General features: G+C 41.7%; 1 protein-coding gene and 1 long non-coding RNA gene across 5 annotated transcripts in view; one reads left to right on the top strand and one right to left on the bottom strand.

Moving 5' to 3' along the window:
• Positions 1-26397, top strand: part of SLC24A2 (solute carrier family 24 member 2) — a 241164-nt gene that overhangs the window by 17326 nt on the left and 197441 nt on the right. The gene's annotated exons all lie outside the window — the stretch shown is intronic.
• On the bottom strand, positions 5923-8980 carry LOC112836275 (uncharacterized). Of its 2 annotated transcripts, none has more exons than XR_012374788.1 (4): positions 8818-8980; positions 7738-7923; positions 6730-6824; positions 5923-6143 (listed from the first exon to the last, which is right to left on the bottom strand). It is a non-coding gene; the product is annotated as an uncharacterized lncRNA (long non-coding RNA). The 2 variants fall into 2 exon arrangements; XR_003211439.2 differs by lacking the exon at positions 8818-8980 and adding an exon at positions 8420-8547.

The following is a 26397-nucleotide window of genomic DNA, read 5'->3' as shown; positions in this document are numbered from 1 at the left end:
TATATTTTAGCTCCAACTTGTCCAGTTAGCAGGAATGATTGACAGACACTAGTGATTAGTAGGGAGTAAAACAACTTTCTTGATGGGGCGCCTGGGTGGCTCAGTCCTTAAGCGTCTGCCTTCGGCTCAGGTCATGATCCCAGGGTCCTGGGATAGAGTCCTGCATCGGGCTCCCTGCTTGGCGGGAAGCCTGCTTCTCCCTCTCCCACGCCCCCCTGCTTGTGTTTCCTCTCTCGCGGTGTCTCTCTCTGTCAAATAAATAAAATCTTAAAAAAAAAAAAAAACAGGTTTCTTGAGGTATTGGGTTACCATGCTCTTTAAGGGGGGGTCATCTTCCTTACTAAAAACAAACCAAATCTCACAAGGGTCTCCCCTCCCCTTGGGCCCCCTTATGGGCACAAGGCAACCCCACTGAATGACCTTTAGGATGTACAACACTCCTATGGGACTTTCTGGTTCCAAGGGCCAACAGAAGGAAACCATGCTCTCTTGTTCTTTTTGAGCAAGTAGAATTTATTTTCCAAATAATGTTAGAGTCTAACTCTTGGGTTGGTTTGTTTTTTTAATTAAAGACCTAATGGACACAAACAAGGGAAGGTGAGAATTCCGTTTGAAATGGTCCCAATTGCAAAGTGCAGTACAACAGGTTATTGGTGGTCCTTTCCTCTCTCTTCCAGAGAAGGGCTCAAGTAATAATCATGTGGACGAGCAAATGATGATGGGAACCGGGACTCGTGGGCCCTTTCTGTCTGTCTTCTTCACCAACTTAGTTCAGGCAAAAGTATGGACTTTGTGTCTGTTGGTGGGTCATAGGCTATTTTTTTCTTTCATGCTCTGGAAACTGGCTCTTCCTGTTTGACACTGAAATGATGCTAGCACAGACTCAGTGGTAGAATCTCTTAAGTTTCCATGTTGGTTTGTCTAGATCATTGTCAAGATCTTTACTGGGTTGTTGTGATTTTAGAAGCCTAGGAAATCCCATTGGCTTATTAGGGTATTTGAGCTTTGCCTTTTCCTCAAGCCATTTTTTTTTTAGAGGCAGGGAGGAGCAGAGGGAGAGGGAAAGAGAGAATCTCAAGCAGGCTCCATGCCCAGCACAGAGCCTGAATTGGGATTCGATCTCACAACCCTGAGTTCATGACCTGAGTTGAAATCAAGAGTCAGACACTTAAGACACTTAACCTACTGAGCCACCCAGGCGCCCCGCCCCCCCGTCCACCATTTTTTAACTACCAAGGGGATATTTCTGTTTTACATCTTTGCCAACAAATAAAATAATAACCTTTTCCAATTTTAAGTGAGTATTCCTTAAAGCAAGAAGAGGAAGGAAGAGGAGAAGGAAAAGAAACAAAAGAAATTGCTTTACATTTTTTTCTATCATTCTTTGCAACCAAATTTATGAACCAGTGAAGTCTTCTAAGGATTGATCATTTTTTAAGATCCAGCTGTGTATTTTGCTGCTGTGTTTAGCTTTATCTAAAACTCTCAAATGTGGGGCGCCTGGGTGGCTCAGTCATTAAGCGTCTGCCTTTGGTTCAGGTCATGATCCCAGGGTCCTGGGATCGAGCCCCACATTGGGCTCCCTGCTCCGTGGGAAGCCTGCTTCTCCCTCTCCCACTCCCCCTGCTTGTGTTCCCTCTCTCGCTGTGTCTCTGTCAAATAAATAAATAAAATCTTTAAAAAAAAATAAAACTCTCAAATGTATCAAACACATGGTGTGCTAAATGTAGGACAGGCCCCATGCTCGGCACGTTGAACAGAGATAAAGAAGATGGAGGCTTGCCTTCCCAGAATTGACACTGTCATCATTTGGCCAGTCAGTTGTTTCAATTGTAAGTGGGCAAATCGAAGAGATTGACTCTGGAATTTTGAGGTCAGCATTTCTGTTGTTAAGAGGCCGGAGCAGAAGCCTGGAGCATGGATTCCAAGCTCTAGTTTTATACATTTCTGGTGCCATAGACTTTTCCCCACAAAATCTTCTCTAAGCCTGAGCATTTGCTGGGAGGACTACAGCAACATGGTATTTTTCTGAGTAAAGTGACCAAACTTATGTCAAGACCTCTTTCAAAGAACCCCGTCTGAAATAGCATCAGATAACATCTGGTTTTCTAGTTCCAGAATAATCCGGAACGCTTCTGGCTTCTGGAACGCTACTTTAATCTTTAGTGCCTCCCAAAGGTGAATTAGTTGTCACGTAATAACATGATTGCCCAAGCAGAGTCATGCTGTACTCAGACTTTTGACCTACAGAAATTGCAAGACAGTAATTGGATGCTGTTTTAAGTTTCAGAATTTGTGGCAATTTGTTAGACAGCAATAAAGAAGTAAGGCACCCATGATAACAACATTGTATAAAAAGCTATCCAGGGGAGCTGGGTGGCGCAGACAGTAGAGCGTCCTGCTCTTGGTTTTGGCTCAGGTTATGATCTCAGGGTGGTGAGCTCAAGCCCCACATCAGGCTTCACACTCAATGCATAGCAGCGTAAGACTCTCTCTCTCCCCCTCCCCCACCTGCGCATGCACACGCTCTTTTTCTCTCTCTAAAATAAATAAATAAATCTTCAAAAATGAAAACAAAAAAGCTATGCAAAAATGTTGGAATACCAATAGCTAAGCTTTGAGTATTTTCAAAGAATCACCATAGAATATTTAAGCTCCTGATTCTCCTTTTCTTGGAGTCCCTCTGGAACTGTTTTCTTTTTCTCTTGGTTTCTATGGTTAAAAAAAACAACAATAACAAAAAACTCCTCTGCAGAAAGACACATTCATTTGTTTATGGATTCGTGAATCAAATATTTATTACATATCAACTATGTATGTGCCTGGTGCTCAGTTGGGCATTCGGAAGTAAAATCTGACTAATGCATGGTCATTGTGCACCAGGAGCTCAGGCAAGAAAGTAGATCATTGCATCCAGTTTGGATGCTCACACTTGAAGATTATGGCTGACTACACAGGGCACTGGAAGCAGGTGGCCTTTACGTTGGTGAATTTGCCATGCTCGGGAGCCTGGCTGTCAGCCCAGTGGGCTCATAAACCTGATTGTGATGGTGCATTGCAAAGGGATTGTCTCTCAGAGGTGGACTCGTATTGCCCAAGCTCATTATGACTGCTATCTATTAATACAAATCCAATTAGAGCCCATTAAAATACAATGAGAGCTACATCTCTAAAACCGAACGGAAAGCTCAAATCAGAAAATCAGTACCTTATTATCCCCCAGTAAGCAAGTACATGGAAAACAAAATTATAATAATCAGGGTGACAATCTATTAATTTGCAATGAGGAATTAAACTGTCAAGTTGACTGATCTGACCAACACATTGGCTCTGTAGAGATAACAAAATGTGAAGCCAGATCATGGCATCATGATGGATTTAAGAAGTGTTGCTTTGCTAAAATGCTTGACAGACTCTCACCGCAGTCAGGATGACCTTACACTTGCTCAGCCAAGATTTCCTCTACCCTTGAGAGCCCTTGGACAGGCCTGGACAACTCTGTCTCATTGTGATGCTTCCTGCTCTTTGCTGTGCTTCTGAAACACCTGGCCACCTGTTCATAACCCAGCACATAACACAGTACAATATAGACAATTATGTTTCCAGGTAATCAGTTAGAAGTAGTTTTCAGTTCTCCTTCTTTAAGGTTACTCCTTGATTGGAATTTGGGATATTCCTATGCTCTTTACTCCCATGTTATAGATGGTCCCTTTGGGTTTGTGTTCACAGAGGGCTAATCAATACAATATGATAAGTTCTATCACAGAAGTGTACAGAGGGTCCCATGGGAACTTGGGATAAAAAGAAACACTTATTGAATTCCTTCTAGGGACCAAGTACTGTGGCCAGCATTCTACATGTATTACTCATGTAATCCATAATAACCCCTTCATGTGGGAACTGGACATTAAGAAACTTGCCCTGTAATTACAAAGTGGGTAAGAGACAGGACCAGAGTTAAAAACCAGGCCACGTGAGCCCAAGACTATGTTCTCAACTGTTGTGCTTCCTTTGGTCTTTTAGTTGTCTCACTCACCCTGAAAGATGGAGAAGAGTGTCAGCCTGGACTCAGTCGCAGAAACTGGAAACCACCCTATTGTTGTTTTTTTTTTTTAAAGATTATTTATTTATTTATTTGACAGAGAGAGAGAGAAAGAGAGGTCACAAGTCGGCAGACAGGCAGGCAGGCAGAGGGAGAGGGAGAAGCAGACTCCCCATTGATCAGGGAGCCCGATGCGGGGCTCGATCCCAGGACGCTGGGATCATGACCTGAGCCGAAGGCAGATGCTTAACCAACTGAGCCACCCAGGCGCCCCGTTGTTTTAAAGAGAGCGAGGGTTTTAACATAGGAGTAGAGTGCTTGCAAAATCACTGGGAGGGCTAGGTCTCCAGGCGTGACTCCAGAACCACACAGTAGGCCTGGCCTGCCCCCAAAGAGATGCTGCTTCTGCCTCCATCAGGAAGGGCAGGAATCAGGAAGCTGCCCCTGGGACTGTTGTTTCTGGAACAAGCCACCAGTGCCCTGCCTCTTGGCATTATGATCCTTGTCACTAAACACCACAGGTTAAGAAGAGAAATTCTCTCTGTGATTGCCAGGGGAGAGAGCAGGAGTAGTGGAAGCAGAGCAGGTACCTCACTTTCCCTTCCTAAATCGAGTTTGAGAGTCTCCAGTCAACTAAACCTCCGTGACATCCTACACCACAGCCACAAGGGAGGCTGGGAAATGTCGTTGCCAGATTGGCCAACCCCTGCAGTTCAGGAAGGCATACCAGAAGGGAGGTGGGCCAGATGCTGAGCACCAGACCTGTGTCACTGAGGAGTCCCACACTCAGAGGTGGATGTGCCTGAGGTCATACAGTGAGGGATAGGTGGGCTGGGGGCTCTCACAGAATGGGTCACATTCTAAGCTCTGTGTTCACATTCCTCTCCATTGCCTAACTCCACCCAGGTGGGAAAGGAGCGTTTCCAGAGACAACTTCATGGAGAAATTGAATCTTGAAGGAGGGGTGGACTAGATCCTGGGAAGGCATTGGGTAGGGTAGGGCCTGCAAGGGAAGGGGCATCCTCCCTCTTCCTCTGGTACAGAGGTTGTGACCCCTTCTTCAGAGTCTCTGAGGAATCAATACAGTGGCTTACCTCCATGAAAGTGAAATAGTGAGTGTTCTGACCTCCATAATGTAATTTAAATTGTTAGGGTTGTGGAAAAGTTTAGGGCCTTTAGTTTTTCCTTTATTTGGTTTTTTGAAGGGTATCTCTCTTGCATGCATGTTCAAATATATGATTTAATAATTTACATACCTTTCCTGCTAGAAAGACTGCTTCATTCTCTCAAAGAAGCTTGGTGGTTGACGTAGGTGGGAGATTCTGGCAGATGTCAATTGTGGGAAGCAGAAGAGGCTTGTGGGGTACATCTCCTGCCTCTGCAGTGACAGAGAGAAGTCTGGGGAGACTGAGTCACTCTTCCCATCTAATCCACAGTCAGATGCCGTAGGATCCCTGCCCGGTCCTCAGTTTGGTTTTCTACTAGTGCATACCTGTGGTGGGACAGTAGTTTTGAAGGAATATCTTATTCTAAACAGGTGACTGAGTAAGCAAATACTGGGCTTGGTGGAAAAAAATGAGAACATACCAAAACAAAGAAGTACTAAAAGGTCTTTGAAACTTGGAGGTTCGGATATTACAGTTCACAGTGGTGTAATTTAATTCATTCCTTAGAAGTTAGAGGTGAACATGATATTATGGGAAGATGACAGTTTAAAAAATGAAGATTGGTTGTGTGCCAGTCTGACTGATAAGCACCCAATTGCACAGGAAATGGACAAACTATTTGGGGATGTTCATAGTTGAGGGTCATTAATTTTTTTTCCACGTTTTTAGCTCTGCTCATCAGCACTTAGAACTCTCCAGAATAAGAGCCATCTCTGTTTTTAAAAGCTTTATTGATTGTCAACCCAGATACAATTCAGGGTTTCAAAAATGCTGGGACTTGGCCGGGGGTGGAGGGGTGGCGCGACCAGTTGAGAGATGTGGTTAGATGAGAAATGACTCAGCTGGGTGTTCCTCTCCTCTCTGTCTGCTGAGTCAGGGAAGCTGTTGGTGATCGAGGCCATCAAAGGGGGCCTTTTGTGTCTCCATACAAGGCTCTTCAGCCAGCCAGAGCATGCAAAGAAAAGGATCTGATAAAGAGGGAGTCTAGATCTAAATCCCACTCCTGGTACCTGAGGGATCCGGGGACTCCCTGTTTGGAAGCTGTCACTTAGGAGTCCTGGCATTTCCATTTTTCATACCTCTGACATTTGTCCTTATTCTGTCTGCTAATACATATAGAGAATTTTGAGCATAGTGTAGTAGTTAGGAGCTTAGATTCTGGTGTCAGATTGCCTTGGTTCAAAATCTGGCTTGGCCATGTATTATCTGTATGATAATACAGATACAGTCACAATACAGTGACTTGGGGAAGTCACTTAATTTCTCTGTTCCTCAGTTTCCTCATCTGTGAAATGGGCATGATAATAGTACCCACTTCCTAGGACTGTTGTGAGGATTAGGTAAATAGATGACTTATACACATACACCCCTCTATAAAAATTAGCTATTATTGTTGGTGTGGATTCTTTGTTTCTTCCTCCCCACAACCCTATGAGGTAGATCTTTAGTAAGACTATTAAACATAGGTAGAAACCGAGGATCTGTGAGTTTAAGGAGTTTGCTCAAAGGGACAGAACTTACAAGGAGTTGAGCCAGGGTCCAAATGCCCAGGACTGAGTGACTGCAGAGCCTGTGCTAAAAGGCATCTTCATTCGCCCTGATGATTGCGTTTAACTCTGGAAGAGACGAGATGTTCTTTATTCAGCCACAAGGAATCCTTTGCTCACTAGGATGCAGCTATAACCCCTCGGTTTCTGGGTTTCTCCTTCACGTTATGAACCCCATCTTTGTCCCACGTTTGATTCCTACTAACACTTCTGAAGTTACGCACCTCTCCTAGGTCTTTTCTGTCGGCCAAGAAAAATCGCCTGCCTTCTTATCCCCATCCTGGATCAACGCCTCATTCTTTCTGCACCTAGTTTCTCTAGGTTTTGTTCTTCCTCATTTCTTCCCTGGGAAGCAGCTAGTGCCAATGTCACATAACCAAATACCTGTCAGGCTCTCATCAAATGAACAGTTTTAAGGTCAAATTCTGCCTTCTGACGGCTTTTCGAGAAAAGAGAAAATGGTTAGTGCATTGCACGTTCTAATTTTGGCAAAGGAATGATTTCTTTGCAGAGAAGCTGCTGGTGCACAGAGAGGAACAGGACCGGTCCTAGCTTTGGAGCAGATTAGGCAGAATCAGAGTGCATGTGCTCAGAAATGTCTAACTCAGTCACTTCCTTCCCTCATGGCCTGGTAAAGTGCACTCTCAGGTTGGAAAAGAGCTGTCTCCATCCCCCTTCCCACTCCTGATCTCAGGTCACGCACGTACTAAAGAAAGAACTGTGGTCCTCTCTGCAGTTCTGGGGAAGGATGCAGAGCAACACGTCGGGTGGCCCCAGCACTTCACTCATCTACAGGAGTCTAATGCTTAATGGGAGACTTAGGGGCATGCTGGCAGACCCATGGAACTCTCAGCGGCCAGTGTCTGGGTCCCTTTTCCCCCTAAAAATCGTCCGACTCCTCTCTCCCCAATATTGGTCACATTTTCTTCAGATGAAGCGAGTAGCTCGGTGATCCTCAAAGCTGGCTGCACATTAGAATCACCTGGGAAGTTTGAATAAGCTCCTGCAGGTCCCAGGACATCAGAGATTCTGATTCAGTGGTTCCTGAGTGGGCATGAGCATCAGTATTCCTAGAAGGTTCCCCAGGTGCTTCTGCTTCGCAGCTGAGTTGAAGCCGCCCTTGAACAAGCCATGGAGCATCGGCCGGCCCTTGACATCTTTGCTTCTTCTACCAAATAGAGATAACAGTAGTATTGGTCCCATAGGGTTGTTGACAGGATTAAAGGGTTAAAATACATAAAGAGCGCCGGAGTGAAGGCAGGCACAATGTGCTATGTGGGCACAGACTAGGGAACCAGAGAAACCTCTCTCCAGCGGTAAAGGGCTTCCCAGAAGCAGGCCTACCCCTTGAGCAGGGTCTAGAAGGACAGATTTGCTGGACACCAGCAGGGTGGGCAGAGGACACTCCAGGTAAAGGAACAGTCTTTACCAAGTCATCTTAACATGCAGGAGCATCAGATGGCAGACAACTGGCCGTAGCGTGCCACCATCTGTTGTTGGGGGACAGTGATGGTTGAGAGGCTGAAAACAAAGACTAATGCCAACCCTTGAAGGACCTGCGTGCCGGCCCGGAGGCAACTGGATTTTACCCTACAGGCACGAAAAGCCGCATCGGTTTTTAAGAAATGGAGAAACATCCTCAAAATCGCATTTTAGAAAGTTACCTCCTAGCAATGAGGAGACGAAAAGAGGAAATCGCTGGTGGGGAGGGGGCTCTGTGAAGACCCTTTTGCTGATGGGTGAGGTGAGGGACGCTGACAGCTGACCCCCTTGAACTAAGGGAGAGGCAGGGGGAGGGACTTGAGAGGCAGCCTCCCCGGATGTGACAGTTGATTGAGGTGTAAGGAAGTAGGGGCGGGGCAGGGGGGGGGCGGGGGCGGGGCACACGGAGGCTGCCAGCCTGCGGCTGTTGCAGCCTTGCTGTGCCGTCTACACTTGAGACAGGAATTCTAGGAGGACGAGCGGGTTTGGAGAAGAAGAGAGTGAATTAAGCATTGGCGTGTTGAGAGTGAGAGCCTTCTGGGATATCCAGGTAGAAGACATTTAGGTAGAAGTTCTTCACCAGGAAGCTTGAAGAGAGAGATTGCCACACCCCTACGCCTTTCCAGTCGTCCCCGTAAATCTTTCTGTACTCTGGGCCTCTGGGAAAACTTTATCCTCCAGTCAGCTTCACAAACCAGAAGTCAGAATCCCCTTCAAAGACTTGCTGTTCTTGAACCACAACATCAATAGCAATCTACACCCTCCTTGTCCGGGAGGCCCTGGCAACTGCGATCCTTTGTGTCTTGGCTTGAGTTCTAGAGAGTCTAGGAGCGGCCTGCATGGCTCCCCAGTTTGGTATATTTCACTAGGCTTCATCACAAAGGGTATTCCAGATGGAGGAATTTGGTTCATGGTCCCAGTGGCAGAATGAGCTGCAGTGCGTCAATGACTTTATGCTGTTAAATAAAAATGTTACTCCGTCCCAAGTTGTGGCCCATAAACACGTGCTGCTGCATGACCCTGACCCCCACAAAGCCTCACCTCATTAGGATTACTAGGTAAAATACAGGGCAACTGATTAAGTTTGAATTTTAGGTATACAAGGAATCATTTCTTAGTATAAGTATGTCCCGAATTTTGCACGGGACAAACTTATACTAAAAGTGATTGCTAGTTTACCTGCAATACAAATTTAACTGAGCGTCTTGGGTTTTTATTTGCTAAACCTGGCTTCCCTAAACCCAGTCCACCTGGAACATTTCTTGTCTTGCCTCGAACTCTTCTAATAAGAAATAAATGGCTCCTCTTGCCTTTAGCAAGCACAAGGAGCTCAGCTGAACTCGATTCTGGAATGACATGGCCCTGGTTCTCCCTTATCCCCCACACAATAAATTATCTTTGTAGGTTGTTTGTTCGTTTGTTTTGTTTTAGATCTCTGGTGGTCTTTGTTTTATTCTTTGAACACACACCTTTAAAAAAAACAACAAACAGGTACCCAACCAAATATAAAAAGAGAGCCAAAAAAGAGATCCTGGTTGGTTTAATAAAATTCAGACGGGGAGATCAGCCAAAAGAAATGAAATGCTGTTTCCCTATCTCCTTTAAACAGAATTAGCGAATACCTATGTTTTGCTGAGGATGCTGGAAATCTGTATTGCATGCCCTTTTGTCATTTATTTTAACCTCTCTCCCCTGAGTAACCTGAGCCCAGGGCAAGAAGAGAGGTGACTTGGGTCAGTGTCTGGAATGCTCACATCAGTCCTGCTGATTCATGAGACTCTTCGGGGCTTATTGATGGCATCTGGAAATAGTTCTGGAAGCTGGTTGTGCCGATCCGATCAGATGTGTTTTATCCTGCACCACAAGGTCGAGAGAGAGAAATTGTACAATCTGGTGCAGCAACCTGTTCAAGATAGGAGGAGGTTCTTGTTTCTAATTTAACACAAACCCACTTCCTCTTGCACTCTCTCCATTTGAAATGAAGGGTTGCTTATCACCCTCCCCTGAGGTTGAACTGTATCCTGTGCTTCTTCCATCGTTCTGCACCTAGGGATGCTTTAACCCTTCTGGTCAGACCAGTGCTATTAGAAAGCCGAGAAGATGTCTGAGCTGTGTTCTTTAAAAACCCAAAACGAAAAAGGAACAACAGAAACCATTGGGTCTCGGCTACCTAGCAAAGGGGCTGACCAATATTGCTGCGAACTTCACCAACCCGCCACATCTGGCAACCATCCTACAGAATCCTTACTGTTTAGCTGTGGCTACACATTTGATTAAACACGCTCAGAAAAGGCCTCAATAATTTTTTTTTTTCTGCCACGTACCCCGCCACATCAGTAGAAGGCCAGTCTTAAAAATTCCTGTGTCATTCCTTGGTGTAATTTCAGAGGGAAGAGAATAACGTTTTGTTACTTTGTTGAGCACAAAGAAACCAGTGTTTCATGGTAAAGGGGGAATTGTGCCTGCTTGTTTATGAGTACTGGTGGGAGCCAGGGAACCGAAACCTCAGATCTGCTCTCCTGCACAACATATTTATATCTGCCTCAATTCAGCTGAGTGTGAGCCCCTGTCAAATGCTAATGGCTTTGGGTATTTGTTTTTAGTAAATAATTCAACAAATCCCCAGGGAGGCTCGTAGGCCTTCTGCTAATGCAGATCTCTTTTGTGAACGTGCCCCTTTTGCAAAACCAGAAAACAGAGAAATCTGGATGGGCTGAGAGGTCGAGATGGAGCCAAGTGTCAGCCCTGAGCACAGGCCTGCATTTAGCATCCTGCAGTGGCACCATTTCCTACCTTTCTGATCCCCAGCAATTTATTAGCCTCCGTGTGCCTCTGTTTCCTCACCTGCGAAATGCACAGAGTTGTGTGGGTGAAATGGCTTAAAGCAGGGCAGTCGCAGTCGGTCCCTGTGCATAGTCCTTGTGCGTGTGGGGTGTGTCTGTGCGGTCATGAGTGAGTTCGAGCAGCCTACAGTGCTCCCTCCATCTGATCTGTTCTTAGGTCATGTGAGTGTATGGAGGACGTTCATAGTAAAAGTTAATTTCCAGATAAGGCAAGAAGAATTTGCTCTGGCTGATCTCAGGAAAGACTGCTTGGTATGTCAGATAATAATAAAAATTTTGTAATTAACTTCTGTCAGTTGCCTATTACAGGCCGGACACCAGGCTAATCACTTTACCAGCCTCATGTAGTCTTCTTGTAGGTAGGCTTGTTATCCCTGCTTGACAGCTACAGAAATTGAGGTTAAGGATATGTGTAGCAAGTTACATAATGTGGGGCAAAAAAAGCAAGCTGCTTATGTATATTATGAAACCAGTTATAGAAATGTTTTCGAGATACATACATATGCATGTATGTATATAAGAGAGAGAAAGTAAAGGTATAAAAAGTGCATGGGAATGGTAAATAGCAAATCGGGGTTAGGAAGAGCAGAGGAGGAATAGAACAGGAAGGGAGGACAGAGAGCTTCAGCTTGGTCGGTCACACCTTCTTCCAGGAAGCGTCAACAGGGCAATGTGCTAACGTCTGAATAAGTCGGGCAGTGGATTCACAGGTGATTAGTATCTTCTCTGTACCTTTTGAATGTTTAAAATATTTCATAATTTTAGGAAGAGATTCTGTCACAGCGATCTGGAGAGGGTTAGCACAGCACGGGCGCACACAAACACGCAACAAATGGGATTGTTCTTTGAGCTGGCTTTTTTTCCCCCAGAAGTATTGCTGTGAAGTAACAGTGCGGACTTCACTGTCGGAATTCCATTCCACAGCAAAGATGCAACAGTTAGAAAGTTTTCTATGAATTCCCAAAAGGCACTCAGAACACCTTTGGGAATGTTCTTATAGTGGTCACATACACCAACAACATAAGCAAGTGTGACTAAAAATACATATCTTCAAGTGCACAAAATAAATCTTCCTTGTCAGAAATAGCACTTAGCTTAGCCTCCCCATGAATCCTCTGTAGGCTTTTTGGCCTTCATTTTTTAAATACACGAGTTAAAGAAATAAGGTAGGGAGTACTATTTTGAGAATAATACCAGAATCAGGGAAAAATAATTCTCTGGGTCAATCAAAAATTAAAAGCTTCCCATTGCATGCCCTTGGGTATATTTTGTAATTTTTAGCTGATTGCAGAAGCAGTATCAATTTTATTGACACTAGACTGTTACAGTAATGGCTTTTTTTTATTATTGAATTCTATTACACTTAGTCACAGTAAGCCTACACACACTGTCTGCAGTTGGAGTCGCCTCGGGCACTCCTCTAATAGCATAGAGATATTGAATATTTTCATATCAGGATTAGCAATTTCCCCTGCCTGTCATGGCTGCTAGAAAAATCAGCACTGCTGATTTCATTCCATTTAGATTTTGCTTCTACTTTAGGGGTGACTTCTGACTTTGATGCACAGAAACTAAATAAAATATTTGAATGTTTCACTGATGAGCTTACTAGAAGGTTGCCATAGGCTCTGAAAACAAGGGAGCTGCTTATCTCCTGACGATATCGTGTAGTTGAAAAGAGGATTGCACTCGCCCACGTGTGCACTCATGCATTTAAAAAAGAAAAAAAAAGACAAAAAGAAAATGCACACTAGGAGGAGTTACAAAGATGGAAGCAGAGGTAGGAGGAGCCTAGAACCAGGAGCCAATGAACATGGGTAGCCTTTAGAAGCTGGAAAAGGTAAGGAAGTGAGTTCTCCCCTGGAGGCTCCAGAAGGAATACAGTCCTGCAAACCCATTTTAGATATCTGACCTCCAGAACTTGCTTGTTTAGCCAGGTATCAAGGGGTGATTTGACCGCACATGTGCTTTAAAGACATAATCCAGAAGGTTCCTGAACATGCTTATATCCTTGCTAAGAGGCAATGTTGCTCAAGCGGAAATTGAGGGCACCAGCCCATACCTTTCCAAGGACAGAATCACCTGGCAGGCGAACTAGCCTCAAGGAAGTTTCTGGAACCTTGAGGCAACCTCCAGGACGACAACAAAAGTCTAACCTAGCTGTACCAGGAATACTAGTCAGAGGAAGAAGGAGATGGTGTATCAAGGACACAAGGGGGAGAGTTGGTTTGGGGAAGGAATGAGAACATCTGTCTCCCCCGAAGTGGAAAGGAAGAAAAGAGAAAAGATGGAAGTGAAGGAAGTGGCATTTGTTTTCCAGTTTTATTTAGAAGTAGTTGACATACATCCCTGTATAAGTTTACGTGGACAGCATGATGGTTTGATTTACATATATTGTGAACTGACTCCAACAGGTTAACATTCGTCATTTCCTGGGGATACAATAAAAAGCAAAGAAAAACAATTCTTATGATGAGAACTCTTAGGATCTACTCTCTTAGCAAGGAAGTGTTATTTTGAATTGAAGACCATGGTCTTGGCCTTCGCAGTGACATAGACAAGATCCTCTTCTGAATCTGAGGGAGGGGGCTTGTTGTCCTTGGGGAAAGAAGAGGTTTGGCTACAGAATGTGCCAGAGAGTGGACACGAGGTAATAAAACAGCACAGAGCAGCTCTGCAAGCCCATTTGAAATGAAATAGACTGGATCTTCTCCTCCAGCAACACTGTGCAGCATGGTGGTGAAGGTGAAGGACCCAGGACAGAGGATCCAGTACTGAATGGGGTGAAGCCATTTTTCATTTTAAACCACTGACTAATCAAACAAGCACAACTCTCCAGTTTAGAGGTGAGTTAATAAAGTTAAGAAGCATCCTCCTCGCCCGCAACCTCACCAAAACATCAGTGCATTCATGCCGTTGGCCTGTGTGCCCTGTGCAGTTTCTAGAACACCAAGAAATGCATCTAAATCTCCATGCTTTTTGAATCCAGAAAGGCAGTAGCATGCCTCAGGATAAACAGAGCCCTAGAATCGGAGCATAATTTTACTGCTAGATATTTTAGAAGGGGGCAGCACTTAAATAATTTACCTAGTAAGTAATTTAGAACATTTTTATATTATGCAAACAAGAACAGATGGTGGAATGCAAAATCTCTCTATCTTTGTTGGATATAACACAGATTTCCAAGAAATTAGACTTTACAGCAACCACTTTGGGCCATAGGCCTCTGCCCAGCCCCCACCGACACCCACCCACTGTCGTCTGCTCTGGGACAATGGCAAAGTCCGAGAAATGTCACTGAAGGAAAACACTTCATTCTTCCACCTTGTACTTATAGTACAGTAAATGATCATTGTTTAAAAAATGTAGAAAATCAGTGTCACCTGTATTTCAAATACTGTTTCCCTAAAAAGCAGCTGATTAAAATTCTGTATAATTTATAAGGAGAATTACAAATCAGTGTATGATCAGCTTCTCATGAACAGAAGTGAAAAACTGATTGACCCCTATGACATAACCTCAGACATAATTATCCAGCTCAGCTCTAACGGCCTTCTTAGACCAATACTGATTTTGACTTTTTAATTTTTACATACTGCTATTTTGTAAGAGATGTTAAGCACTGAATTTCCCTTACTTTTCAAAATAACAGGTTTTTCTCAGACTTATGAAAAATTCAAAGACATTTAAAAATTGTTTAAGTCTTTCATTGAAACACAAAAGAGTTCTCTGGCTTTAATTAGAAATTCCCATGTCCTTGGGGGTTGGGGGATGGGTTAGCCTGGTGATGGGTATTAAAGAGGGCATGTATTGAATGGAGCACTGGGTATTATACACAAACAATGAATCAAAAACAAATGATGTAATGTATGTTGATTAACATAACATAATAAAAAAGAAAACTAAAAAAAAGAAATTCCCATGTCCCATTGGGATCGCCATCTGTTGATAAAGGGTCCCGGTAGTTTCCCTCCAAACGCCACAATACGGTGCCATGAAGCTGTCATCCATTCCAAAGGGAGGGCTGCTTTCTCACCATTAGGAGTACATTTGTGGTCCACAGACACCAACTGACTCAGTGTCCTGTTAGGGGATAGTCCTAAGGATAGGTACGTGTGTCGAAAGGGGTGAGAGGTTAAGGTCTTTGATTCCTTTCACAGGTCAGTTCTTAGTTTGCCTTATTCTTGAAAGGAGACATGTTCTAATACTGGTCAGAGTGCTTTTAGAAAAGGAGGGCCAGGCTACAAATCATAGAGCAGGATCTAGCCCCTCTTTAGCCACTTGTCCTATATTTGAATTAAGAAAAGTTTCCAACCTCCCTGTGCTTAAAAAAATTTTTAGACTGGATATAGGGGAGGGAGTACAGAGAGGAGAATGGTAATACCAGCTCTACTCCGTAAGACAATTGTTAGAAATCAATGCCGTCATGCTAATGAAAATGCTCTTTGGGGGATGGTTCTTGTTATATACAAATATTGAAGATTATTAAATAGAACACCAACGACGGCTATGTTCAGGATATGTCTCGGAAATTTGCTCAGAGGAGATTGCTTTACACACAAATATTGATTGGCTACAACTACGAGGCAGTCTAACAAAAATGGAAAACAGAAAATTTCCTAACTTAGGGGAATATCTTCTTGATTTAAGAAGGCTCTATAACTTCTCTACTATTGAGGGGTTTATTTCCTGCTTTCACGCCTTCTGAAAAGATGGGCAACAAAGAACAGGCTAACAGGAAATAGACGAGCTGCCAGTTTCTTGTCTTTTATTTTTAGCTAGTCTAGTCCAGGTGAATTCATTAGTGTTACTGGCTTGTTTTCCTTAAGATAATACCTGCCCATCTTCCCACAGCTTATTTTGACTACACTTGCAATCGGTTATTCTCTGGTTTTGGTGATACCCGTTCATATAACATGCAACTTTCCTCTCATCTGCTTTTATTTATTTTTTTAAATATCTTATTTATTTAATTTGTCAGAGAGAAAGTGAGAGAGCACAAGAAGGGGGAGCAGCAGAGGGAGAGGGAGAAGCAGGCTCCCCACTGATCAGGGAGCCCGATGCAGGACTCGATCCTAGGACCCCAAGATCATGACCTGAGCCTAAGGCAGACACTTAACGGACTGAGCCACCCAGGTGTCCCTCTCTCATCTGCTTTGAAATAAGCACCTACCTTGTAGCTCTCGCATGTTAACGACATCAGTGCCTTGATGGTGATTGCTTCTGAGATGGAATTTGGCTCTTTTGCCTCTGAATTGCAGTATTGCCATATCAATTTCATTCATACTGGGAGCCTCTAAGAGACATAATGTAAACATGTGAGAGATGTGTGGCTGATAGTTCAGATACATTTCAGACAAAATTATTCCAGTAGACACCATGCTAATCACAGCATTGCTAAGCCAAAACTTGTTTAATGGTCCTTTTAAAAAAAAGTAAGAATGGAGATAGCTGAACATTCAAATAGTTGAAATTGTTCTTGTCTGTTTACCTGGGGTGGGAAGAAGAGGCGTTTGATATTTTACACAAACGTGTGCTCAGTAAAAGAAAATAGTCCGTAGCTTTAGGTCAAGCCCAGATTATAATTTTTGAAGGTTGTATCGGTGGGGATCCAGTGAGGAGGCAGGAATCTCACTTGTTACTTGAACAGGATGAACTTAACCTAAAGAATGGTTACCTCCGTATAAAGTTACCTAAAGTGTAAGAGAACTGTAAGGTACCAGGGAGGTAGAAATGCAGGAAGCATCTGAAGCGGAGAAACAGGGAAGAGGCTAGAGTTTTTAAAATTTAGAAACCTGGAGGAGGAGGCTGCTCACTGATGCCCCGGTCTTTGAGCAGAGGGCTATGAGCCCGATTCTACAAGAAACAGCATGCTGGCTTTAGCTGCTGCCAAGGGAAAGGAGTGCCACCCCTGGGGTGAAACTCACAGGATCAGGAAACAGACCGGAAGTGCGCGGGAAGTACAGAGGAAGGAGCAAGTCCCTTCTTCCACCTACACACTTCCGGTTTCCCTCTAGCTCCCTTTTCCGGAGAACCACAGGGTCAGCTGGCAAATCAGAAACCTAGTTGGCAGGGTGGCATCCCCAGTTTCAGAAAGCCAGGACATATAAGGGTGGGTTTGGATCTAAGAAACAATAATTTCATCACTGGCACAAAAGTTTTCAGACAAGAAGGCTAGTGGATGGCGGCAGAAGAAGCCAAACCTATGAGCTCTTAGGAAGAGTCAGGTAGCCCTCGGGATGCCAGGAAAGGCATACAAAATGTAGCATCATCTTAATGATTGTCCTCAAATGACAGTCAGCTTTAACAGTGTTTATTAACCTTCAAATGAAGCCAGTAAAACTGGAATTCAGTCATAGAGGACAGTAAACCATCATGAGGCTGTTGTAGGTCTCTGCAAATAATTTATTTTTACTGTGGAAAATTTCAAATGTACCTAAAGTACAAAGAAAAATACAATGAACCCCCAATTGTACCCAGTACCCAACTATAACAATCATAAGCATTTGGCTACTCATGTTTTATTTATCCCCCCACACTCCCTTTCTATTCCTCCAGCTTCGCATTGAACTATGTAATTTTATTCCTAAACAATTCAATATGTTTAGTTACAGCTTCCTGACTTTCCACAAATCAAACATGCTCATGTAAACCCCACCTAGATCAGGAAAAAGAATGTTCCAAACCACTCAGAGTCCCTGTATAGTTCTTTTCTAGGTCCTCTCCCCAATATTTCCCTAAAGAATGACTACTATCACCTGTTTTGAATTTTGAATATATGGACTTATATAGTGTGTACATTTTTGAGTTTGGCTTCTTTTGGTCAATGTTGTTAGTGCAATGTAAACATGTTGTTGCATGTAGCCATAGTTCATTTATGTTCATTGTCCTGAGCTAATTCACTGTAGGGTAATACCACAATTTATTTGTTCATTCTGCCATTGATATACAATTGTTTCCAGCTTTTGGCTATTACAAAAATGTTGCTATGAACAATCTTAATGCATTCCCATTGGTTATAAGTCAGGAAAGGAATTGTGGGATCTTAGAATATGCACATGTCCAACTTCAATAAATCCTGTCTAACAGTTTTCAAAGTGGTTACACCAATTTACCTCCCACTAGTTCCTATTGCTCCATATCCTTGTCAACACTTGGCATTGTCTGTATTTTTTCATTTTAAACATTCTGATAGGTGTGTCATGATATCTCATTATAATTTTAGGTTGTGTTTCCATGATGAGCACATTTTCTAATGCTTGGTTCTTTGGATATATTTTATAAGGAGTCTGTTCGAGTATTTTACATGCTTTTACTGGGTCATCTATCTTTTTTCTTACTGATTTGTAGGAATTCTTCCTATATTCTGTATCTGAGTCTTTGTTGGACATAAACATTGCATGTATCTTCTCCCACTGTTGCTCACCTTTTCATTCTCTTAATGGTGTCTTTGATAATAAAAGTTCTTAATTTTGTTGTAGTCCAATTTATCAGACTTTTTCTTTATAGTTAGTGCTTATCGTGTTCTTGTTTAGGAAGCTTTTACCTATTCCAGTGTGATAGAGATATTCTCTTGTGTTATATTCTAGAAGCTTTTTTTTCCCCCAACCTTTCACGTTTAGGTCTATAATCCACCTGCAATTGAAATTTGTTTATGATGTAAGATACAGAACAAGGTCTTTTTTTTCCCCCTCATATGGATATACAATTGACCTGCACCATTTCTTAAAAAGATTATTATTTCCTCACTACACAGCAGTTTTACCTGTCATAAATCAAGTGATGGTGTAAGTATGAGTCTGTTTATGGTTTCTCTATTTGTATATCCTTGTGTGGATACCATGTATTTTTGATTGTAATAAGGATTGAGACATCTAATGGTGTACATTCTTGAAGTATGTTCTTCTTCAGAACTTTCATGGCTATTCTTGCCTTTTTTTTTTATTTCTGTGTAAATTTTAAATTGGCTTATCAATTTCTAAACTACCTGAATGAATTTTGACTAGAATTGCATTAATCTGTAATTTAACTTGAATAGAAATGACTTATTTGCAAATGGAATCTTTTACCCATAATCATATTGTAAGTTTACATTGATTTAGACTTTTTAAATTTCTCTAAGTAATGTAGGGGGTTTTTTTGTAGAGGCTTTGCATATATTTATTTCATTGGATTTATTCCTAGATGTATGATTTTCATAAGTTTATGCTATTTTAAATGGTTAATTTTTTACATTTTTTATTTTCTGCCTTTTGCTTGCATATGGAAATCTAATTGGTCTGCTAAATTCAGTTATTCAAAATTCAAATAGTTTATGTGAAAATAATTTGATTTTTTTTCTGTGTATACAATCATGTTGTCTGCAAATAATGCTAACATTTTATTTCTTCCTTTCTAATCTTTATACCTTTTTATTTTTTGGTTTATTGCACTAGTTAGGACCAATACCACTTTTAGACCAGCATATCACAAACACACATTGAACATAATACATTTATTTTAAAAAGACACGGGCTCCTCTTTCACATGGGATGTTACCCCAAATATCCACTTTAACCCTAACACCATCCAGCCCCCCCCAAAAGTGGGTCTCCACATCTCTTGCATTGTCTTTGAAACAAAAGGTGATGGTGTCCAGATTCCACGACAATTTGTGAGTTGTCTTGTTGATAGTAGGGACAAACACTGCTTTGCTTTGTGGTGAGGGGAGGTTGGAGTGGCAGAAGCACTTAATGTAAAAGGCAGATTAATTAACCTGACACATCTCTCCTCCTAGCTAGCGTGAATGCATAGATTCCTTGAATAATGAAGCATTGTTTCCCACTAGTTTTGGCTTCTGTGTTCTCTTTATGCTCTTACTTGTGGTCCCAGGGATTGACAGGTTTGCATAAATCAACATTTTTGCAGTCGTTGTACATCCCAGTTGAGGAGCATTTTCCAGAAGAAAACAACTTATGTTACTCTGAAATTTGTATTTAACTCTAGATCTAATGTATGTGATGCTTCATACTGATTCTTTTCACTGGCATATAGAAGAACATTGAATGCTAGAATTGAAAATGTTTTAAATTTATAACAATATTTAATCAAATTTATTAAATTTGCAAAAACATAAAATATCAAGTTTCTTTAAATTTGATTTAAAAATTTTGAGATTCACTAATTTGTTTGCATCCTGCCTTTAGTTTTAATATATAATTTTGAGGATTTTAGGAGAAAAGTGGCATTTTTGAAATCAAAAAACTTTTGATATTTTACATTTTCTTTATTTCTTATAAAAACATATTAAAATTTATATACTTCGAATGCAATCATATTTTATTTTTTAATCCTTTAAATCATTACTTTCAATGTTACCTATTCTATGAAAATCTTAACCCATAACAACATGAGAAATTTGCAAAGTTATAAAAATAATCTTATGGAATAAATATGTAATAATTGATGAATTATTCATGCATTCCTTGTATGACTTATGCAAACATGGCCAGTCCATCAACAAGACACCCAGATATGTACCATAATAATTAAATTTAATCATCTTTGATACTTTGTCAATTTTAAGTCCTATAAAAATACTAGTTTTCTACTTTTTTATTTTGTCCTCATAAATGTAAACTTCTCAAGGTTGGAGGATAGAATGTGGCCTCCATTTTTCTTCTTACCCTTGTCCTTGCAAATGACCTTGGGTGAGTCTGGCTAGGACTTTGGGTTCAGCGCTGTATAGAAGAAGAGATAGTCAGCATCCGTGTTTATCACAATCTTCAAATGTTCAGTTAGTTCAACATCAATTTTTTTTTGTCTGCTCTTTCTATCGATTTCAGGGAGAAGTACATTGAGATTTCTCATGATGTTTGTAGATTTGTCTATTTTTCTATTAATTTTGCTTTGTATATTTTGAAGCTATGTTATTAGACACATAAATTGCACATTCTTATATCATTATGCTGAGGTAACCCATTTATTCTTCTGAAATGGCCCTCTTGATTTCTCGTCACTCTTCTGGCTTTAAAGCCTGTTTTGTCTCATTTTAATATAGCCATATGAGCCTTTTTTGGTTAATTTCTGTCTGGAATTTTTTACTCTTTACTTCCAATCTTTCCATACCCATATAATCAAAGTGTGTCTCTTGTAAGCTGCATGCCTTGCAATCTTATTTGCAATCATTTGTTTACAATTTTTGTCTTTTAATTAGAATGTTTAGTCAATTCATACTTGCTGTAATTATGGATATATTTGGGCTTCAATCCATCATCTTATTTATTTTCTTTATGTCTTACCAACATTCTCAGTTCTCTTTTTCTCTTGTTATTTTGCTACTTTCTGGATTATTATTACTATATTTTGTTAACTTCCTCTGTTTTATTATTTTATTAAAACTGTAATTACATCACACAGGCTTAACTTACTGAAGTCTGGTATAAATTAGTACTTTTACCACTTTCTGGACAATGTGTATTAAGAATCTTAGGATATGTTAGTTCCATTTAATCCCTTGCCACTTTCTGTGTTACTGTTTTCAAGTATTTTATTTCTAAAGATGTGTTTGCCTGGCTCAAACTGCTCTGTCCATTTTTGTCCGTCATTGCTCAAATGTCGCTTCCTCAGAGAGCCTTGCCTGCGTCATCCTAATTCAAACTACCTCACCTCATGCCTTTCTTCTGCATTCCTTTGTTTTTTGTGTTTCATCATGGACTTACCACATGAAATGAAGTATTTGTTTGTTTTCTGTCTTTCTCATTAGAATGTAAACTTCATAAAGGCAGGGGCTGTCTGTCTTCCTCACCAGGACTTGGTCCAATAAATGTATGTTGACTCACCAGTGTAGGTCAGAGGTTCCCCCCAGAGACCAGAGCCACTAACTCTCAGAAATGAAGAAAGCAGAGGCCCATTGGGCATTGGAGAACTGCTGCAAACCACAAGTCAGAGATTTTATATCAGGAAAACTTGGGTGGGATACTGGGATCTCTCCAGAAATAAAACAGTGGGCATATTTCCTCTTTTCATGTTTTCCATTCATTCAGCATTTCCTGAACACCTGTTCAAATCTGGGCGCCAAGCTAGGGGCTGAGTACTGTGCTAGACTCCATGCTATGTGTGGTAAGCAGCATTCTCTACAAAATCCCTTCATAGATTATCCTGGGAAACAAGACCTGGCTAAAAAGAACAATGTAACAGAAGGAAACAGACTGTTCCGGGGGCGACTGAGTGGCTCAGTTGGTTAAGCATCTGCCTTCAGCTCAGGTCATGATCTCAGGGTCCTGGGATCGAGCCCCGCATCGGGCTCCCCACTCAGCGGGAGAGCCTGCTTCTCCCTCTCCCTCTGCCTGCTCTGCCTACTTGTGCTCTCTATCTGTCTGTCAAATAAATAAATAAAATCTTAAAAAAAAAAAAACCTAATTAAAAAAAAAGGAAGAAACAGATTGTTCCGCTGGTGAGGTGTTCTTGGGCTGAAGGAAATCAAGAGCTTTGATCCTGATACCCCTTAGGCCAGCTATGTTGAAAGATGATGCAAAAGAGTATTCACACATAAAGGTACTGAGAACTGATCCAAGAAAATTCTAAATCCAGAGCCCCCTGGAGGTACAGTGCCCTGTTTTCCTCATTGCTGAGACTCAAGAACCAAAGGCTATCAGGCCTGGAAACTTGGACCAGGGTCCCATCCAGAGAGCAGCTTAGATACCAAGGGTTAGCTTGGACCCATATTAGCCTTTTTTGTTTTTATTTTTTTATTCACCAGTCACATGTGAAGACTTCTGAAATGTTCTATCCTTATGTGGTTTTATGGTCACCATTTTCTTCCCTTGTAAGCAGTTGAGCCTGACATGTTGTACGGGATACTTGCCTCTGGCTTTTGCCCATTTCTTCAATTAAAAAAAAAGGGGGGGGTTATGGGCTAATTCGTAGGTTGTACTCACAGAATGGCTAATGTAAAAAAAAATCAGCATTTTTTAAATAGTTGGGGCTATCTTATTTACACATTTTCAGCTCTCAACCTTTTCTCCAGCCTGACAGGCAGACGGGAAGGCAGCTGGGCCTATAATAGAGAGTGATCCTAGCAGCCAGGCCCTCCATTTCATGGTCAGCCCTGGGTTCTGCATGTGGAATGCAGCTGGCATTTGCAGGCAGGGTACCTGCAGAGGAAGAACCAGCATGGCCATGGAGAAGAGGTAGTTCTCAGGTGTGATATTAGGATCTCATCCTGAGGCAGATTCGACATTGCTGGAACACTTGACAGACCACCAGCCCTGAAGAACTCATATGAATGGATGTGCTCATGCCATTACACAGCCAGTATTTCTAGTATTTCCACAAGTGCTGGTCTTGCAGTGCCCTGTCGGTCCAAGCCACTAATCAGGGTTTGTCGCTGTTGGTTTTTTTCTGGAAGCCAGTTGAACTATGTGGAGATTATCCCCCCAACCTCTGCCTCTTCCGTGCCAGCCAGTGGAGCTAAACTACCTGGAATGTTTGTTTGGGTGGCAGACAGAACTAGGTACCCACTGGGGATCAGGCCCTGCACTGAGTGTAGCTAGACAGGTGTCTCTGCACCTGCCCCTTTTCAGATACATCCAAGTCTTCATGATTTTTCTTAACCCTGCAAGCAACTCTTTAAGGTTTTGTATTGGACATCCAAAAAAACATGGCAAGAGGTATTGCTTTAGAGCCCCTACAACATGCCAACATTATCTCAGCCCTTTTCTGCCACATCCTCCAGTCCTTACAGCCCTGCAAAGTACATGTTGTTACACCCATTTCACAGACCAAGAAGATAATGCTCAAGTGGTTAAAGAAATTGACTCACAGGGAGTAGGTTGCAACGCTGGGGTTCATATCCAGCTCAATTTGATGACACTGTGCACCTTTAGAAATTGTCTGTGTTGGTGACAATTTACATAATCATTTAATTCCCCTAATATTAAGTTATGGATTTTGGAACTGCTCTTCTTTCTCTCCATAAGCAATGGTACCATCAAGGCAAACGAATCTCTGGTTTAGCTTAGGTTGCCACCTGCGTACAGGCATTACACCCCATTCAGAACTTCTGTCTTCTTTGTAAGTCATCACTCAATGTCAAGGTGACAATCAGTTTTCTTCTCTATAACACTCCATTCTCTTCATGGCAAGAGGTATAAAATACTAAGATCATCACTTCAGCTAAGGGATGAATTTTCAGTCCTTTAGCTTCTCACCTTGAATATCCACAGTGGTTAGGGATCATGGCATCCACTTATATCAAAGCCAAAAGTGGTTTCATTTGAATGGACTGATGACTATAATCAATGTCTTTTTGATGATTTCTAGGCATCATTATTATTATTGTGTATAACAGTTCTATTATTAACAATGTGTATGTTTTTATAAATATGTCTAAAATACACAGAAATGTAAGTGCAATAAATGATTATCATAATAAATATAAGTATCCAGACAGTCCTTACTTTTCACATTTTGGGGGCGGCTGCCATGCAGAGCAAAGACACGGTGCCATTGTGCGTGAGGTTCCACTAACAGGTTCCCGTGCAAAGTGAGAACTGTCTGTAATCACCATTTATTCAATGTCAGCTCTGAACTTGGTACTGCATTTGATGTTTTACCCAGGCTTTGTGTATTAATCAGTTCAAGCTGCTGTAACAAAAGACCACAGACTCGGGGGCTGTGACAACAGAAATTTATTTTCTCAAAGTTCTGGAGGCTAGAAGTCCAAGAGCAAGATTCTAGCCAATTCACTGTCTGGAGAGGACTTTTTCCTGGCTTGCAGACTAAACCTTCTTGCTGTGTCCTCACATGGCAGAAAGAGAGGGAAAGTGAGCTCTCTGATATCTCTTTTTATAAAGGCATCTAATTGTTTTATTTTTATTAACATATAATGTACTATTTGTTTCAGGGATACAGGTCTGTGATTCATCAGTCTTACACAATTCACAGCGCTCACCATAGCACATACCCTCCCCAGTGTCCATCACCCAGCCACCCCATCCCTCCCACCCCCCTCCACTCCAGCAACCCTCAGTTTGTTTCCTGAGATTAAGAGTCTCTTATGGTTTGTCTCACTGCCTGGTTTTGTCTTGTTTCATTTTTCCCTCCCTTCCCCTATCATCCTCTGTCTTGTTTCTCAAATTCCTCATATCAGTGAGATCATATGATACTTGTCTTTCTCTGATTGACTTATTTTGCGTAGCATACTACCCTCTAGTTCCATCCACATCGTTGGAAATGGCAAGATTTCATTTTTTGATGGCTGCATAATATTCCATTGTATGTATATACCACATCTTCTTTATCCATTCATCTGTTGATGGACATCTAGACTCTCCATAGTTTGGCTATTGTGGACATTGCTGCTATAAACATTGGGGTGCGCATGCCCCTTCGGATCACTACATTTGTATCTTTGGGGTAAATAAAGGCATCTAATTCTATCAGATGAGGGCCCCACACTTATGACTTCATTTAACCTTAATTACTTCCTTATAGGCCCTCTCTTCCAAGTCCAGACACATTGGGTTTAGATCATCTTCAACAAATGAATTGGGGGTGAGGGGACACCAACATTCTGTCCATAGCACTATGTATATTATCCTCACAAGAAACACATTTTACAGTAAGTCATCTTCATGGCAGAGACAGGGGTCAAACCAGGACTTGATTCTAAAATCCACATCTTTTCCCCCAGCTAGACCATTTCCTTTAAAAAAAAAAAAAACATTTTATTTATTTGACAGAGAGAGGGAGAGAGTACAAGCAGGGGAAGCAGGAGAGGGAGGAGTAGCAGGCTCCCCGCTGAGCAAGGAGCCTGACGTAGGGCTCAATCCCAGGACCCTGGGATCATGACCTGAGCCAAAGGCAGATGCTTAACCGACTGAGCCACCAAGGCTCCCCTAGACCACTTCCTAAACTTTATTCACTGGCTCAATATCGAGACAAAATATAAATGACAAGAATAGCTAAGCTTGGTTTATCGGTCATCTTATGCACAAGCTAGTTTGTTTTGTGCTCACTTGTTTTAAAAGATGTACCTCAGGACAAATCAGTGTCACTTAGCTTTTGAACAAATAGATTGTGAAGCAAAATGGAATGAAAATTGCACAGTTTTAAGTATAGTCAGTGCTTAAAAGATGAGTACCTTCTTTTTTTTTTTAATTATCAGAAAATTTTACTACCAAAGGTAAAAAATAATCTGAGAGCCATAGGATTTAAGTGTAGATAGGAAGAGGAATGGTTGAAAACACTATTAAATAAGAACTTAAATGCAGTCATACATATTTAGAAAAGATATGTATTAAATATTTTAGATGTTTAGACATTTTAATGTAAAA

This window comes from Callorhinus ursinus, unplaced genomic scaffold (assembly GCF_003265705.2).
Source record: "Callorhinus ursinus isolate GAN/ISIS: 27379988/994484 unplaced genomic scaffold, GSC_fseal_2.0 scaffold39, whole genome shotgun sequence".
Taxonomy (NCBI): Eukaryota; Metazoa; Chordata; class Mammalia; order Carnivora; family Otariidae; genus Callorhinus; species Callorhinus ursinus.
The sequence above is the reverse complement of the archived record's forward strand: the minus strand, read 5'-3'. Positions and strand labels throughout refer to the sequence as shown.